This window comes from Dasypus novemcinctus, chromosome 17 (assembly GCF_030445035.2).
Source record: "Dasypus novemcinctus isolate mDasNov1 chromosome 17, mDasNov1.1.hap2, whole genome shotgun sequence".
Classification (NCBI taxonomy): Eukaryota; Metazoa; Chordata; class Mammalia; order Cingulata; family Dasypodidae; genus Dasypus; species Dasypus novemcinctus.
In genome coordinates, this window is record NC_080689.1 from 10,664,643 (window position 1) to 10,683,114 (window position 18,472).

General features: G+C 45.1%; 1 long non-coding RNA gene across 3 annotated transcripts in view; it reads right to left on the reverse strand.

Moving 5' to 3' along the window:
* The window catches only part of LOC101432510 (uncharacterized), a 126,936-nt gene that overhangs the window by 45,579 nt on the left and 62,885 nt on the right, over nt 1-18,472 (reverse strand). The window contains exon 2 of one of the 3 annotated variants that reach the window (XR_011646079.1): nt 1,983-2,518. The exons of 1 other annotated variant lie outside the window; for it this stretch is intronic. This is a non-coding gene — a long non-coding RNA (uncharacterized lncRNA). The remainder of the gene's footprint in view (nt 1-1,982; nt 2,519-18,472) is intronic. One more of the 3 variants, XR_011646078.1, reaches the window with a different exon arrangement.

Here is an 18,472-nt window from a genome sequence, read left to right on the forward strand (position 1 = left end):
CGCCTCTGAAAGAGAGGCAGCGGGAGGAGAGAAGGGCGCCTGGGGCCAGGCTGCATTCTCGCAGGCCTCGGGACCTGTTGACTTTGCTTGGCTCTTCTCAATGGCAAACAGAACTGCGTGGGAATCACCGAGGCCCAGAAGATCTGTCCCGGCGCAGGGGCGCCTCGAACGCCTCCCCAGGTGTCTGGAGCAAACAGTTCGCTTGCTCAGTGGTCAAAGTGGGGACAGCTAGGCCTCCAGTTGTTTGATTTCTAAACCTGCCTCCACATCCCCGAGGCCTCTCTGAGAGCTCAGGGCTTGCAAATCGACATAACATTTAATTAACTGCACATTAAAGTTTCCATCTTTCAAAGATGGGAATTAGGGACGGTGCACCTTCTGAAGCGTTCATTAACGGAAAAGTAAATTCTAAAGCCTCCGGAAGTTAGGGTGGTCCTCGCCATTCCAGGTGGTGGCCTGCCCAAATTCTCGCAGTGGGGCCAGTTCTTTCAAACATGCTACAGTATTCGGGTCCTCGAGCGTGCAAGCATCTTTAACCCTCTGAGAGCCAGTTGTGGTTTTGCCACACCCAAGGGCACCCTCAATTATCCTTAAGTGTTTTCAGGAAATCCTCAATTTTTTCTGATTAGACCTAACTGTGAATTACTTTGTATTAGCCTAAAATGTATACAGAGAGCACTTTTAAGTGAGCCACGAGTAATAAAATTAAATAGCTGTCTATGCCATCTCTGGTATAGCAGTCCAAGCTACTGCTCTACCCAAGGATTACAGGTTCACATGGACCACTAGCGAGGAGAAATGGAGCATGCCCAGCAGCAAGGAAGAGCAAGTGATCAGCTTGACTCTAGAAAGCAAGAGAGATGGCCAAGGAAACAAAGTGACAGAGAGACCAGAAAATAGCCACGAACATGACACCAAAGCGGCCTGCTGATTCCGGCTGTGGCTACACATATGCACGGGCGCACAGGCACCCCTGGCGTGGGGGGAGGGGGTCAAAAAGCCCAGTAAGTCGAAAGAATATTGCTCAGGAATAGGTGGGTACTCATGCTCTTTCTACCATGAAGATGCTTTGCTTCTCTGCTTTCCCTTTTCCTCTTCCAAAAAGCAAAGGAACCTATCTACAAGATTGCCAAGACCACTCATAACCCTTTCTGTTCTGTTTATTGTCATGTCCTCGTTGAGAGAAAATATCATGCCACGCCTTACTCAGTTATTTATCTATGTGCTTGGCTTCCCCAGAATTGCCCAAGTCTTTAAGTAAAAGGATCTGATCTTACTGAACTTTGTGCTATGCATTCTGCCTATTTATTCGGTCATGCTCCAAAATTTTATTTCATTTCTATTTTGTGCCAGGCCCCATGCTAAGCATTGGGATCCAGACACCAGCCAGCTCCTCCTGGATGAGGCAAACAAATAGGAAGTCAACTGATAAAACAATTATATATTGTAATTCATGTTGTGTAGAAAAAACAACAAGGGGCTAAAATAAGAAATAGCGCCGAGGAGAAGACCTAGTTAGATAGAGGCTTAAGGACAGCCACACTGCAGAGGGGACATTCAGGGAGCTGGCTGTGCAGAGTGGGAGGCAAGCTCTCCTGGTGGAGGTAGGCTCCACACACCAGACACAATCAATGCTTTTGCTCTATGGATGAAAGATTATGCAAGTAAGTCTCATAAATTCAAATTAGAAGAAGATCTAGTCAAAATATGTTTGCATGTAGACCACGCAACCCAGAAGTGAATTTCTCACGTTCCAGGAGACTTTAGAGCCTAATGTGGATATGAGCATCTTTGCCCTGGTGGATCCACCTAAGCCGGGTGAACACTCCGCAGCCCCAGCGCTCACTCACCCATGAGCCTTCTCTTTTTTCAGCTCTCTGGTCAGCGCCACACATATATTTATAGCACTCTAGAAAATTCAAGGTTTCTGTCCACAAATCCTTTAATTAATCTGTTATTTCTCATTTGGGGCTTTTTCTCACCTATGGGTATCATGGTGGAGACAGCATAATTTCTTATGTTTTTCTCCTGGAAATAGTCCACTATGTCATCCCACAAAACAAAAATACAGAGCGAGGAGACATAGTCATCAGATCCCATTATGTGTGTGGCAGCATTGGATCATTTAAAGTTTGGTCACATCTTGAGAGGGAAGAGGACGCGGAACAACTGCAGACTTTTCAGCACTCTGCTCTCACTGTACCTGCATCAAGCCATTGCCCCCTCAGCGGACCGGCCTTCCGCATCTGCTTGGTGAGAGTGGGGCTGGCGCTTTGCAAACCACACCATTCTCTGGGCTCCCCGCCAGGCTCTCCGTATGGGAACTTAGGTGAAGACTGTGAGGAAGAAATGTCCAGTGTTGAAATCCCAGTGACATTGGTTATCCTGGCTGGTTCCTGATTGACACGCCCACCCCGGGGGGATAAGTGCTTCTCTTCTTAATTAATCAACAGCGACCGCCCATGTGCTCAGGAGCCTTGTGAAGCAAGAAATGCCTTTCTCTGCTTGGGACCTAGGGCTGGAAGAGGAGAGATAGGTCAAAAACGAAGCATCTCTAACAGTAATACCTGATCGGCCTACCCACCCCCTAAAATCATCAGATGCCCTTGCTCTCCCATCTCCCTTCCTTCCTCCCTACTGTACTTCACCAACCAAGCCCCTCTCTGTGCTGAGCCCTGTGGGGTTACATGGTGAGGGCCACATGCTAGGGGCTCACTGATCAGGTCCAGTCCGTACGCTCAAACTCCCCACCTAGTGGAGACACATCAAGAACAGACGCTTCCATGACAAGGGGACGGAGAGACAGTTCCTGGGATGGTGGTGAGCAAAGGGTGTGTAGGGAACACAGGAGAGGGTCTCACTGGCAGGCCAGGGGCAGCAGGTGGAAGGGTTTTTGGAGGAGCAGGAAGGCCAGGGCCAACTTTTGAGCTTGATCAAGAAGCAAGACTGACCCTGAGTAAACAATAGGACAGAGAAGAGATGCTTTGTCAGTAAGGCATTTCTGGAATTTCTAGGCTTATTGTTGGTTCTCGTGCAGGGCTATGGATGGGGGAAATGAAGATGGCCAACACCCCCTCCCAAAGATTTCAATTCTGTAGTTCTGTGTTGTAGCTCCAAAATTTGTTATTTTTAATTTTTTAATTCTCAAATGGGGTAGGTAGTAAGTGTCTGAGTATTTCATTCTCCAGACATTTCTGTGAGAGTCAAGGACCAACTTCACCCCATTAAAAACCATTAGCAGGGATCAGCCAGTCCAGTGAAAGTGGACATTCCAGGTCATTCATACAAGAAATCGCATGATTGACCCCCAACTGGTTGGCCAAATGCTTTCTGCTGCTTTCTACTGCAAAATTTTGATGGATGATGCTTTCTTAGCCTGGGCCAAGATTTAATTTGTGTTGCAATGAACACTTTCAATTGTCAACGACAAAAGGCAATGTTTCAATACTTCTTGAGAATAGGCTTCAAAGGTTTCAGCTCTTTTTTTAAAAAAGCATTTCAGCTTTATTTTGACGTGGCAGAAAAGTTTTGCATGCATCCTCGCATCCCACTGTTGTGACAGCTGTATTTAATGAGTGTAAAATGATCAGAAAAACATCCTTTGCTGTGGGTTGCCAGTTGATGACAGGGGAGAGGTGATGCTGTAATCGGAGCAGTGAAGTCATTCGCACATCTGCTGAGGCGGTACTCTTGCCTTCCTGGTCTATGCCAGGCTGCTCAATGCATTGCCTCAAAGCCAAATAAGACCTGCAGCTCCATAGTCCATGGCCCATGGCCTCCTCCTTCACACAGCAGAGTAAAGACACAACAGGCTATTGCTGCGGGCAGACTCATCCAAAGTCAAGTTTCTCTAAATTTTCCAGGAATCTGTCTTACTTAGAGAAGCTCTTTCTGGGTAATCTAACCTATTTACAATCAACAAACTCATAAGAAAGCAAAAATGGAAAACTTTAAATAATCATGTGTAAATCAGAAAATAAAGGTCTTTAGTTAAAGATAAACAGTCATGGTTCATTGTTAATTACTGTTCAACAAATATACCCTTCCTTGTCTCCCTGGCCCCCCACTCCCACCCCCATCATACACACATTGCCCTTCAAAGAGTTTACTTTCCTACCCCACTGATGCTGAACTTGGCCGTGGGGTTTCCTTTAGTTAGTGGAATATAGGCAGCTACGGCCATGTGCCAACCTGGGGCCTTAAGGCATTGCATATTTTTGCTCGCCTTTCTTAGAGTTTCCACTTTCACCTTGAAAACCACATGAGCCAGGCAGCTCTATGCCTTCAGTGATTGTAACAGAATGAGAAGAGTAGAACAGACCTGAACTCAACCCACAGCTTGAAGCAGAGTTGTCTCAACTGGCCCATACACTTGCAGAATATATTTAAAAGAGAGTTGCCTGAGCCCAGCCTAGATCGGCCTAGTCACAGCTGACTTGCAGCCCAGTAAGCATGAGAATAAATGATTGTTAATTTACGTCACTGAGATTTGGGGTTTATGTGGTTTCATAAGATTTTGAAACAGACCACCAACAGTGTGTGCCTGGTTATGTGACAGAAAATATTCTGCCCATGCTAGATGCAACAGGTAGTTCTACCTATTCCTGCAGCTCTGTCTACATGGTGTCAGGGAAAGCAGAGGGAGCAAAGCCTCAAGTCAATCAACCCTATTTATACAAGGCAAAACTAATAACAATTCCATGTTTAACTACACTTTTCCATTCGGTTCTATTTGGGGGTCACTGAGTTGTGCTTAATGCATAAGGTTTCCAAGGTAACTACTTTGTTACAACATTCTTTATTGGCTGTAACTTTCTCACACCTTTATAGGGTATAACTAAAAGAACCCAACTGTGCCTATCTCCCTTTCTTGGGTCTGTTTCATTTTCATATGGCTCTACTTCCAATATTCTCTCTTTTCTTAATCATAAAAAGAAGACAGCAAAAATGGATTGTCACACTAAACCATTATGACATTTTACTCTTGATGGGAGAGTCCTGTGGGTATCTAAAAGCTTGCTCTAAGTTATATTTGCTTAATTTATGCTTCTACTGATGAACAATTAGGATAGCAATTAATTTTAAAATTCAAATGTACAAAGGGTCTCACTGTTTTGTTTTGTTTTAAATATCCTTTGTCCCCAGCTCTACTTGTGTTAGAGTCTTAATGGATTTAGTCTAGCAAAGGAAGGAAATTATTTTTTCAAAAGCTTTATTTACTCGATTGAATCGGCCTTTTAATCAAATATTGACTACAAATATTTGTTCAAAATCATACACAATAGAATTTAATAGAAATAAAAACCTGTGGTACAGAGCCATCCTAATTTAGATGTTTTGTTAAAGATCTCTCTGAATGATTAATCTGTGAAATCAAAAAAGTTTTATAACAATGCACCTGTTTATATGACCAATTGTTTTTTTAGTTAGAGGAAATATTTATTATCTCTGAAAATATCACATAGATATGCTTTGCAAAGAGAACGTTCTCTAACTCTAAAGTCAAATAAAATTAACTTTTATTTCCTTTCCATTCTCCAGTGCTAGAAAGATTGGGAATGTAGTTATATATCTCTCAAATATTCATTTCATTTGCTCATTCATTCAACATTCATTGACACTGAGTTGTGCTAAAGTGCCACTTGATGCTTGATATACCAGTCCTGGCTCTCAGAGGATTCATAGTCTACTGGGAAAGTCAGGCAAGGAAAACCTCTGTTATATTTTTATCATAGCACTTCCTGGCATCATTTATGGGTCTGTTTGTTACATTTCTCCAATTAGAATGTGAGCTCCTCGCAGGGAGGGGCCATGTCTGTATTCTCTCCATCTCGACGGTGCCTCCCACATGCCAGGCACTCACTAAATATCTGTAGCGGTGGAAAGAACCAGAGTGATAGTCTACAGATGTGGACAGGAGGAAGTGAAAAGCCCAAAGGAGGAATGTCTTTCTCAGTCCAGGATGTGGTAGAAGTGGATTGACTGGAAAGCTTTTCAAGGAGGAGGTGACAAGGGAACCTGGGCTGAACCGTGTTAGGAAGGGCATAGCGGGTGACGGGTCATGGAGGTAGGAGGGTCCAGGTGCATTTGGGGATACCAAGGAGGCATGTTTCCCTGGAGCAGAGGATCTCTTGGCGAAGGGCAGCATCTGGGACCAGACCGGAAGGAAGAGTCATCTTATAGCCAGATGAGGGAACCCTGGTCTTTACTCTAGAATCAGTATTAGGAAGCAGACTTGGCCCAGTGGTTAGGGCGTCCGTCTACCACATGGGAGGTCCGTGGTTCAAATCCAGGGCCTCCCTGACCCGTGCGCAGCTGGCCCATGCGCAGTGCTGATGCGCACAAGGAGTGCCCTGCCACGCAGGGGTGTCCCCGCGTAGGGAGCCCCACGCACAAGGAGTGCACCCCGTAAGGAGAGCTGCCCAGCACAAAAGAAAGTGCAGCCTGCCTAAGAATGGCACCACCCACACGGAGAGGTGACACAATAAGATGATGCAACAAAAAGAAACACAGATTCCCGTGCCACTGACAACAACAGAAGCAGACAAAGAAGACGCAGCAAATAGACACAGAGAACAGACAACTGGGGAGGGAGGGAAGGGGAGAGAAATAAATAAATCTTTAAAAAAATAGAATCAGTATTGCTTATTGATTGAAATATTTCAACATTGAATTACTAATGGAATTAGTGTGAACATTTAAAATAAAAGGTTGTCTGCTTTTGTCAGAAAGCTGGAGCCCTTGTTCTTTTTAACGCTGTTCCACTGGTAGTCACCTTGGTTTGAGAGCACAGCCAGAATCCTAACCTACTAACCCAAAGGAAGTACTTGGTCACAAACCAGACACATCAGAGATAGCTACTTTTTTTGCCCCATTATCAAAATATCTAAAGGGAAAGCAGGATTTTGGTCAGAATTATCTGAATAATTCCACATTTCTCCATTTCCCAAGGTAAGGAAAAATTAATATTTTAAGACTGAATTTTATTCATATAAATGTCCCAGAGACTTAAATCTTCTGGCTGCTCAGAGGCCGGGTGAGTCCTAAATCTCAGCAAAGTTGCAGCCAACACCCACTCTAAAGTTCATCAGACTTGCCAGGACAACTAACAAAAGGATGATGATGGACAACACCCAAAGCAAGAAGTAAAGAGTATCTTCAACTGCAAGCAAGACGGTTCTATCCATCTGCCCCATGGGATCCAAGCCCCCTCTCGGTTGGAAGCAGAGTGGGCATCACTATCCCAAAATCCTTAAGACAGAGGAATGAACAAATGCAAGGGGGAATGCAACTATGGACTAAAGTAGACATTATTATTCTAGTGATGGAAGAACTTGTAATACTGATGTAAAGACTGTAGTCACCAGAGGTTCTGAGGGGAGAGAGAGGGAAGAATAGTTGTAACGTAGGACATTTTTCAGACTTTGGAATCGTTCTACATGATATTGCAATGATGGACACCAGCCATTATACATTTCATCAAAACTTATAAAATTGTGCCATGCAAAGTGTAAAACATAATGCAAACTATGACCATGGTTAGTAGCACTGCTTCAATATGTGCACACTAATGAAAGATGTTGTTAATGGGGGAAAGTGGGAGAGGGAGGAGGTGGGATTTATGGGAATCCCCTTTATTTTCAATGTAACATTTATGTAATCTAAAGCTCTTTAAAAATAAAGAAAAAATTATTTTTAAAAAGTCTATCTTAAAACAACATCAAAGGTATTTGTCTCTGTTTCCACTCATTAAGGAAACATTTCATTTACCGAAAACTAATAAATGATCACTTGCCAGACTGATTTATTGTTTTCTTTTGTTTCACGGGCTTCGGCATTTTATAGGGGGAAAAAAGACAGTTAAAAGGATCATGTATATAGATATAATCATTGCCTTCTGCCTGACGTGGGTTAAGGTGATCAATAACCAGTAGCAAGTTACTTCTAATCTAATTGTGAATTCCTCTCATGTGTATACAGACTTCAGCCAGGGGATGACAAGGATTTTTGAACTTCAAAAAAAAAGAGGAGGAATCACAATAAATATTTCATTGTCTAGTCAACCCAGTTTATGAAGTCTGATTCTCTCCCTCAGCTTCCGGAGCTTACTACTGAAAGCCTCCCCAGGTGTTCTCCCTTTCAGCCAAGCTTACCGTTGTATGGCAGGGTGGTGGCCCAGCATCTCCACCATGGCAGCTGCCAAGGGAGAGAGAGAGAGTCGAAACCACTGTGGAAGAGAGCAGGGTTTCACTCACCACCCTCTGCCAGGCCACTTGACCAGTTTCCGAGTTGGATTAATTGACCGATGATTGACCCAGCCTTGTTCTAGTCTGGCTTAAACTTGGCTCCAACCTGTGATGGTCAGGGAATATATGGATTGGGAGTTCCTGAGGCCACAGGGAGCTGATCGCCTTCACTTCCTACATCAGGAGACATCCTTTTCAGGATGATATTGCACAAGAGTATGATGAGGCCTTCTGGGGTCCTTTGGGTGTGCCGAGACACTCTCCTTTCTCTCTCCATTAGCCCCGTGGCTTTCAGTAATGATGAGACTATGTGGGAGTATTTTGCTTTTCATCTTGTGTAACTTTTAAAATTCATGTTACTTATTACAGCGCTTCTGATTCTGGCATTCTTTCTTTCTCCCTTTGGATCACACCTGTATGTTCAGTTTTTCCTTCCTCCAGTCCTTGTCCTAGTGGTTGTACCACAGAGATTAGACCTAACGTGAAACAAGGCAGAGCCTAACACCCTTATGAGAGACTTTTCTGCCACAAAATAGCCCTTAGGAGCCAGACCAGCCAAGCTAAAATTCCTAAAGATCTGTTCCAGAAGAATTACTTTTGGTAACTCCAAAACCACAAAATCAAAATTTCGAAGGTAAATCTGACACTCCTGCAACCTGGCTCTACCAGATAAAGAGCACATATGTTGGTGACAAAGAATACCCCTTGTCATGCTTGCCCCTCCTCAGCAGTCTCTGAAGGCCATAGCCAAGGACTTAATGGCAGAAAACTTGAGTTTACATGGGAGATTAGAATGTGCCAAACATGAGGCGTCAGAGGATTTGCACATTTCGTATTTGCTTGGCAATCTCAGAAAAGATATTAAGTTGGGTTGAACTGCACATTTTCTTTTTCCAGCCCAATTTTCAAGGGATCAGGAGTTTCTGGGGCTGTAGGTAATGATAAATCATTCATTACATACTGACCAAGGCTTCCGTACCATTTGTGTCTGCTAATGATCAAGTTTACTAAAAATAGAATGAAAACATGAATGAAATATAAATCATTTTTTAAGATACTGGATTTCTGCCTGTTTTTCTCTTACGAAATTCTGTATTGGTCCCATAACTTTTAATTATTAAACAAGAATGTTATAATACCAGTACAAAGAGTGAACTATTTCACCCATAAAAGAAGAGTTTTAAGTAGGCATTTATTTATGTTCTTTGACATTAATGAGGGCAAAGGGTTTTGATCTTTAAAAAAAGTTACCTTCTCAAATGAAAAAGGTACAATAAGATCCAATTGCTAGCTCACCTAATTAGAATGTCTAAAATGCAGTTTTGAATTTTTTCAACTAGCTTTCATGATCCTCCAATAGAAAGCTTTATGTAAATTTCCCTTTTAGACATGTCATTTTCATTAATACCACTGTGCTATAAAACTAGTAACAGGTAAGTGTAATTATGACAGTATTTAGAAAATAATTGTGGTGAGGCCACAGTTAGCAGTTGGCTTGTGCCCTTTGGGCTTTTCCCTTCATCTCTGTCCATTCACAGCCTCTCCAGAAAGTAGATTTGGGGCATCACAGGTATTGGAAAGGAAAAAGCATTTCTCATGCATTATGATTTTTCATTTTTGTTCCACATTATTTTTTCTTCATTTATGATCTAATTCTTTAGCCTTTTCTCTCAGAATGGAAGTGATCACATCTATAAAGCAGTGATTAAATGGCTATAAGTTTTAAAGAGTGGTGTAACGTTAAAAATAAAGAACTTAGTTTACCAAAATGTCTAGTAGGTTCAGTCATTGTTTCGTATGTTTTCCTGTTTGCTTTTTTCTTTCTCCTTTCCTTCCTTCAGTCCTCCCTCCCTCCTTTCCTATTTCCTCCCTTCTTCCCTACCTCCGTCCTTCCTCCCCTTCTTTCTCTCTCTATTTTTTTTTCTGCAATAATAAGCAGGAAACTTAAGACCTTCATATAAGTTGATCGACTGAGAAAATACCCAAGATGGTAGTATGGTATTGGCATTCACAGAAATGTCGAAATCCAGTGATTACTGTTTTTCTCTCCTGCGTTCTTCTTTTAAAAATAAGTTCAATTTTATTCATACATATTAATAAAGCATACAATTCATCCAAAATGTACAACCAATGATACTGGGTTGTGCATTCATTACTTCAATCATTCTTAGAGCATTTTCATTATTAAGAAAATTCTTTACCTCTCAATCTCTCTATGCTTCCCCTGCTGTACATCGCTGCAATTGACTATTGTTTTTATATTGTCTCACTGGTGAGCTATCATACTGAGAAGTCTCACACACATACACACAAAAGAAGTTTTCAGAGTGAGTTTTTGAAGGTTAGTTACGGATTTTAAGTGATTGAAAAGAGAGAAGAGACAAAGAAGAACTCACAATTTTGTAAATAAATAGAAGAACAGAAATGTTCTGTGAGACAAGGCTTAGAATGAAAGATGCTGAAAGCATCAACTGCGTTTTTAAAAAATAAATATTTCACAATGTATAGCATAGTGATAAAATCCTTACTCCCAGGTTTATTGGAGAATGAGAGTACTGTCATAAAGCAGACCATGAAGAAAGACTCAACAGGCCCCAGGAACTATGCAAAGGACAGAATTTTTAAAAATTAAAAATTTTCCTTTTTTAAAAAAAGTGGAAAAATAAAACCCCACTGCAAGTGAAAGTTCATTTGTGGGGTAGTGTGGGAGAGGGGAAATAATTAAGATTTTTGAGGCAAAAGAAAACAAGGAGTCTGGGGGGGAAAAAAAAAGTGTCCAGCAGTGAAAAGGCACAATAATGAACTCAAGTCCCAGGAAGGCAGTGCTGCACAGGGAACTAGCGAGGCTCAAGGGCCCTGGGTGGAAGAACTGCTAGAAAGGACATGAAGACATTTTCTTGCCCAAGAGTACCAGGTTTCAATTTAAATGAGTCAATGAAATTACATACAAAAGCTGGGCCTTGGCTTCCCTGCGTAAATTATCCCAGTTTGGAAAAAATAACTTGAATATGAATTAAGGATTTTTTTCAGAACCTAAACCAAAGCAATCAATGGAAGATGAGTATCAATCCAAGGTAACAGTTTTATCCTTCACTCACTCAACAAATCTTTACTAGGCACCAAATACCTGCATTCACTGCTCTAGACGCTAGAAATCAAGGAGTGAATGGGCAAAGTTGCTGCCCCCATGGGCCTTGCACTGTTGAAGCATCCATCAGTTCGGCTGTGGTGTGTCACACAGTTCTAGTGTGCAGATGTGTTCTGTGTGGTATCTGCCACCACGTCCTTGCCGTCTGTGCCTTTCAAAAGGTGAAAAACTCTGAGAGACCTTGGGTGAGTCCTTTCAAGACCATCCACCCATAGCAATAAAAAGTAAGTTTTTATACAGTTATGGATCAAGAAATCCAAGTCCAACACGTCTGAGGAAGCTGTGGACTTCCAGTCAGAAGCTGCAATGGGAGGGTGAACGTGCGTTTGCGTTTATTCGGGGTGCTAGGAGAGGGGCTAGAGTGGCCAAACTCTGCTGCACTTTGGAATCACCGGGGTTCTTTAAAAAAAAAAAAAGCAATTTAATTGGTGTGAGGCATTACCTGGGCATTGCAAGCTTTGGAAGCTGCCTGGGTGATTCTAATGTGCTGCCACGTTTGGGATTTGCTGGCCTATAAACAAGATGATGGGTTTCACCTGACTTGTCATTGGGTTCTAAAGTATGTCCAAAACATACCAGTGATTCTTAGCCCTGATAATCCACACGAATCGCCTGGGAAACGATTTTGCTTGTTTTTTAAGTTAAAAAACTGTATTTTTTTTTAAACCCTCCCCAGAGATTCTGATCTGGGGTTTAATCTGGACACAGGGATTTTTAAAAGCCTCCCAAATGATCCAAAGTGTAGCCAAGCCACGGCCCTCGCACCGAACACTGATTTCCACCTTCCCTGGAATTAGGACTCAGGTGGAACTCTTTCCAAAGAGAGGGAAAAGGCAGGGTGGGGGGACCCAGGGAAGAGGGCTGACCACCAGTGTGCTAAACAAAGGCCCAAGGGTGTTGTTCTGAGCAGTAAATTTGGGGAAACCCTGGACTAAAAACAGTTCACGTGGGGAAAGCAAACCTGATAGAGTGAGGAGTGAGCGTGCGGGGTCTGGGGACTAAGGAAGAAGCAGAAGCCTGACATCTGGCCTCCAGAGGGGGCAGGTCCTCAGATAGCCGAGCACCCCGAATAAATGCAAACGCACGTTCACCCTCCCGTTGCAGCTTCCAGGAGACTCTCAAAACGTTACTTCCTGTAACCAGTTTCCAACTTTACAAGCTCAGAGGATTTAACTGACCTGCATTCACTCCCTTAGTTCGTGGCCCAGCCGGAACTGGACCCATCTATTTTGACTCTCACACGAGTGCTCCTTCCACGAAAGTGTGATTTTGGAACCGCACTCCTCCTGCGTGAAACCCTCCACACCCCACCACCAAAAAAAACAGTCATTGCTAATGGTCGAAATGGGTATGTAGGCGAAAATTAAAGTGGAAAGAGAATGTACTGTGGGCAACTTGAGAGAAGTGACCCCTTGATCATGGGTTGGAGCCAGGACCGAAAGCAGCGGCCATAGGGAGATGCCCTGTCCCCACCGGAGGCTCTCCTGGGTCCCTGACCTGCCTCCTGCTCCCCACCACAGCACAGGACCCATGAGGCAAGGGGTCAGCTGTGCCGCCAGAGGCTTCCTGTGCAGTCCATGGGAGATGGCAAGAGTGAGCTCCAGGCAAAGGACTAGCAGTCTGTCACTGACCCTTGGATCTGAACACCCAACTTGATTCATTTATTCAAACTGCCTGTGCAATTATTCAAACTGTGCACCCTGAGCCAGGTCTGTGCTAGAGACCCACTGGTGAGCAAAACGGAGCAACTGCTGGGCCTGACCTAGGAACAGGCTGGTGACCTCCCCTGAAAGCTGTCGGAATGGAAAAACCTCCACCCCATGTCAGACCTACTGGATCGGAATCCACATTTTAAGAAGATTCCCATCTGATTCAAATGCACACTAGAGTTTGGCCAGCCCTGGCTTGGACACTCATTTCCATGAATGAAAAGGAGACCAAGAATTCCAAAGAAATGTAATATGGGTTTCCTTCCCTTGGCCATTTGTAAGAGTTTGTAGTAGAGAAAATAACTCTTCAACGTGAGATCTCCAAGGGACCTTGGAGTCCATCCAACTTCAGCCGAGAGGTGAAGGGATTTGTGCGTGAAAAGGCCAGCACTGGAACTAAGGAGTTCACTCTCAAGCTTAGTGTGCCTCTTGCACCGCAAATGCTCACGCGAACCACCGACACCGAGGAGAAGGCTGAGGAAAGCCAGCAGTGGTGTCTGTCGTCTCTAAACCTCAGGGAAAAGGTGAGGGGGATGAAACAGGCAGAGGAGGGAGAAGAGCCCGCGCTGGCCCCGCACGCAGCAGGCGCCCAGGGCGCGGGGAACGTGGGGGGCTGCTCGCTGCTGCGGCCCGTTTCCAAGCCTGCTTCATCCGACTCTGAAAGTTGACGCAGGTGAAGAGACACCGACCCTCCTTGACTTCCCCGCGGGGATGTGCGCTGGCTGTGACGAGGGCGCTGCGGCCCGAGGCGGGGACGGTGACCCCGGAGGTGACTGCGCGGGCCCCTGCGCCGCCCTCCGCTGGGGCACGATGCGTGACCTCGGCGAGCCCAACACGCTCCTCCGAGGTTTACTCCAAGGCCCCTAAAGCCCCGGGCGGGGTGGCTGGACTCACGGGGTGTAGGGGTGTGTGGGAGCCACAGCACGGTGTGCTGACACCGGCTGCCCAAGCAAGCTCGGCCCCGCGCCGGCCCGCAAATCTCAACTGCCGAGCAAAGATGGCCCAGGGCGCCCACGGCCCTGATCCTTCCTCTCCCCTCGGTTTTAGGTTTCCCGCACAGACGGCTTGTAAATGCAGACCTAAATCAACCTGAAAGACTCCTCCCCAAGAACCAGCACGTTTTGTCAAAAACCAGACAGATGGAAAAGGGGGCGCGGTTTGCCGCGGGGTAGCCTGGCAGGTCCTGCCAGAGGCGCGCGGCCCGCCTGCTGCTCCCCCTTCTTCCCGCCCCCACTGGAAGTCAGTCATTTGGGGGAGAGGATAGAAAGAGCCAAGAGTGAGAAGGGGGCATGACACACTGATGAGAAGGGGTTTCCCCGAGCTGCTTAAGTCGAGGGCCTTTCCTTTGCCAATCACCTTCAAGGTAGGAAGATACCTGCTTCGCGTTCCCCAGTCACGGCTCGTCTGTATGATTGGGGGGATCACGTACTAGCGGGAAGGAAAAAATCAAGGGAAAGAACGGCTTGGCAAGTTTAAAAATGTATATTGTTTCCAGTTTAGAAACGGAGAGAAAGACACCACAGTCAAATCACTGGCTATAGGATAGAAACATTTGTTTCTAATTGAATCCCCAGAAAAAGCTCATTGAACGTGGATTCTGACATGAGAACAGAGGACATTTTTATGACAGTTGTTTTGGGATTTTTTGTCTGTTTGTTTTTTACCCTTTGCCCCAAACCTGAGATTGTGGAATCGCAGCCCTCTCTTCACTCTGTACTCCCTAGTCTTGATGGCTTAAGTAGAAGTAGTAGTTGTCAGCACCACCAGCCAGTATTTCCAGTGAGGCTGATGCTGTTAAGGATTTGTTACTTGATCTAATGGCAATGGCTTTCCAATAGACATGCACGGAATCATTGATTGGTGTGCCCTCTCCTTGTTTGCATTGGAACACTGTTCAATTTACACCAATTAAAGAATGCTCGGTTTGGGTATTGAAGAATAATTAAGGGATGCAAATCCCCAAGGGCTTCTAAAAATGACATCTGACTAGAATGGTGATTACAGCATGAAGGCAGCATTAGTACTTAAATAGTTTGACTGATATATAAAATCATTACAACATCTCCCCAGGAACAGTGACAGTAGGTCAATGTATGTACTTGCCTGGTCACCCTAAACAAATTTGACAAGTCTAATTTTAAGTAATTGCTCAGAGTTTAGTGGCAGCCTCTGTCACCACAGGGAAAGCTGTCTGGACTACATCTTGTAATTGAGATGTGTCTTTAAACTGTATGTGTCAACCCAAAATGCAAATGCACTCACAAAAAAGGTTAAGGGTTAGTGATGTCCCGGTTGAGCCTTTTCCAGTCAAATTTCAACATGAAAACTTTACTGTAGTGATTAGTCTGTTAATCAACTAATTTTATCTCATCCCCTACAGGAAAGGTGGAATGTTCTTGCTGGCCCATTCTCTAGAGTTCACCTTGAGAATGTGTGCTCCCTGGACCAGCAGCCTCCCATGGGAACTTGTTAGAAATCCAAGGTCATAACCCCCACCCCCATCCTGCTGAATCAAAAACTCTGCGGATGAAGTCCCAAAGGTATGCTTTAACAAGTCACGATTCTGAAGCTCGCCCAAGTTTGAGAACCACTGATCCAGACCCACGGATTCACTTTCTAGATGATGACACGGAAGCCTAAAAGGGTAGGTAATTTGCTCATGGTAGTTCAGCCCAAATTAGAGCAGGGCTTGGGACTGATAATATTGTGTTCAAAACCTTTAATTCATGAAATTTGGTGCAATGTTTCTCTCAAGTCTTAATCTCAGATCGTATTTTGATGAAAACCCGCTAATTAAATGATAAGACTGCCTTTGAAGATTCGTTGTAGTGTTGAAAATGCTGCCCAACCGTCTTGCTCAGCACTGCTTAGTGCTGAGGGTCCGCCCAGGGTCTGCACTGGCCTGTGGCCGCCCTCCTCTTTGTCCTGGGCCCCCGGGCCTCAGTGGCTGGCTGCAGCCCTTAGAAAAGTGGGAACTGCAAGAGTCTCGCAAGCAGGAGATTTAACTGCTAGTGCCAGAGCCTTGAGAGGGTCCTTCTTCCACCCAAGGAGTTGGTGGCACGTGTAGAGAACGGCCTCCCATTGCCCTGGCTCCCTGAATGGCTGCCACAGGCAGAGCCCCTGCTGACCCTCAGGGACCGGGTAACAAGAAGGATGGACTTTGTGATCACGCTACTGAGGTTTAGAGAACATGGATGCCACTTTTTAACTCGGCATATCACAGGACCCTTTGGAACTTCCAGACAGTCCCCTTGCAGTAGTGGGTGTTTTGATGGGCAGAAAAAAAGGAAGTTTAAAAATAAAAAGCATTAAGAGTCGAATAGAAGAAGATTTCTAAGAGAAAAAAAATGAACTAAATTTGAGTTATCAATCAAATAATAGTTTGGATTTAATGTTCTTTTTCACTAATATACATACCTTTCGCCATTTTTTCCCCCAGCCTGACAAACCATTAGCCACCTTTAGCCCATTTACCTAACTATGAATGAGTGAATCAAATCAGAGCTGAAAAATAAGGGCAACCTCATTTGCAGGCTACACAAGCTCGTGTTCCAGTGTCTCGCCCCGCAGCTCGGCCATAGAGCTATAGTGTGAGAAAAAGCGTTTTGTTTTTTTTTTGCATTTGATCAAGGCTTCCAGCAGATTGATAAAGCCTATTCACAAGTCTCACCCCATCTAAATATACCGCCTCCCTCCCTCTCCCTCCCTTCTCTCTCTCTCTCTCCTTTTCCTTCTTTTTTCTTCTTAAGCATGCAAGCCACCCAGGTGAGCCCAGGCTGCCAGCACCCACCGACCCCTCTCTCCTTCCCCTCCTTGTCCAGCTTCCTCCGTCGCTCCCCACAGCAGTCCTACGCACTGCAGTGATCTCATCCCAGGGCTCTCCGAGCAGGGCAGGGGGTAAAATGTGCCTCTGAATGCGGAGGAGGAGACAGGGTGGATTAATGGCAGCGGCAGAAGAGTGATACAGCCCGAGCAGAACAAAACGAGGGTGACCCAGGCAAAACAAAGCGCCACAATAGATCATTTCTGAAAAGTCATCCGAGCAGCTTTGAAACCCTGGGCTGTGTGTCCCAGGGCAGTTTCACATCCACGGGCTTTCAAGAGACATGAATGGAAACTGAACAGTAACTCTTTTTCATACCTCTTTTCAGGGGTTCTGTCGGCAGAGAAGGATTTACCATTCAATTCCCCTACTTTTATGTGGGAAATTAGGAATTGGCCCCTTAAAAAGAAACTGCTGTTTAAACTCTCATAAATTTTGGCTATTTGATAGATTTACCAAAATCTCTGCCTCCTTTCTCCCCTTGCACGTTTATTTCATAAAAAGAAAAAAATGCTCATAAACCCACACACCAACATGTCCATCTTCTCCACTTTTCCCAGGAGTCTTTTACTCAGAAAATCTCCAGTTGAAAAGCTATTTCATCTTTCTGTTGGACATAGCGTTTGGTTATAGTCCTTAACAATTGCTTCATTTCACCACATCTCATCATATGGCCAACTTCCTTTTTGAACAAAAAGGCCCACACTGGAAAAGAGTAATCAGTTGTATATTTGAAAAGGTAGCAAGTGTCGGACCAAGCTGGTGAAATGGTCAGAAGCAAAATGAAAGAGGACACACATTCATTCATTTATTCAAGGGGCCCTATTGACTGCCTACTGGTATGGATTCTTTGCACGAGCCCTGCATGCATGCTACTTTAAAACTGTCCAGTAAAAACCATCAAGCTTCACTAGAATACAGCTCGCGAAAAAGCCTCCAACTGGAATGGACGGGCCCCCACTTTCCGCAGAGGATGGCGTTTATCCTCTCCGTCCTTCCCTGAAGCTCACAATGTTTTGCCACCTTAATCTCATTAACCTTCCCTATCCGTTTCAACAGGACAGAAAACAAGGTTTGAAAACGTGGAGATCCTTGCCTGAGACGCAAGCCCAGAGAAGTCAAGCTCTGGCTCTTGGCCAGCACATTTGCTCCTACTCCCCAGGCCTCTTCCAGGGGCTTTTTTGGAGCAGAGGAAGAGAGCACAAACAAGGGAACTCTGCCACAGCAAAGACAGCCATGTGTGACCCCACACTTCCCTCTCCCCCGTCCTCCCCCCGGGAGAGCCCGTCTCCCGGGGCAGGCTCCCCCCGCCTCGGGAAGCCTTTGCCCAGGCACGGAGGAGCGCGGGGAGCAGCTGGGCTGCCGGCCGGCCATTCTCCCAGGGCAGTCAAGCATGCCCCTGATTCCCTTGGAGAATCCTTCGGGGGTGAGAGATGGAAAGGAGCGACGGGAGGCAGAGGGAGAGTGGGGGACGGGGGATGGGGGATGGTGGGGGGGGGCGGAAAGCTGGGTTTTCCTTCTGAGGCAGGTCTGTAAGGAGAGACTG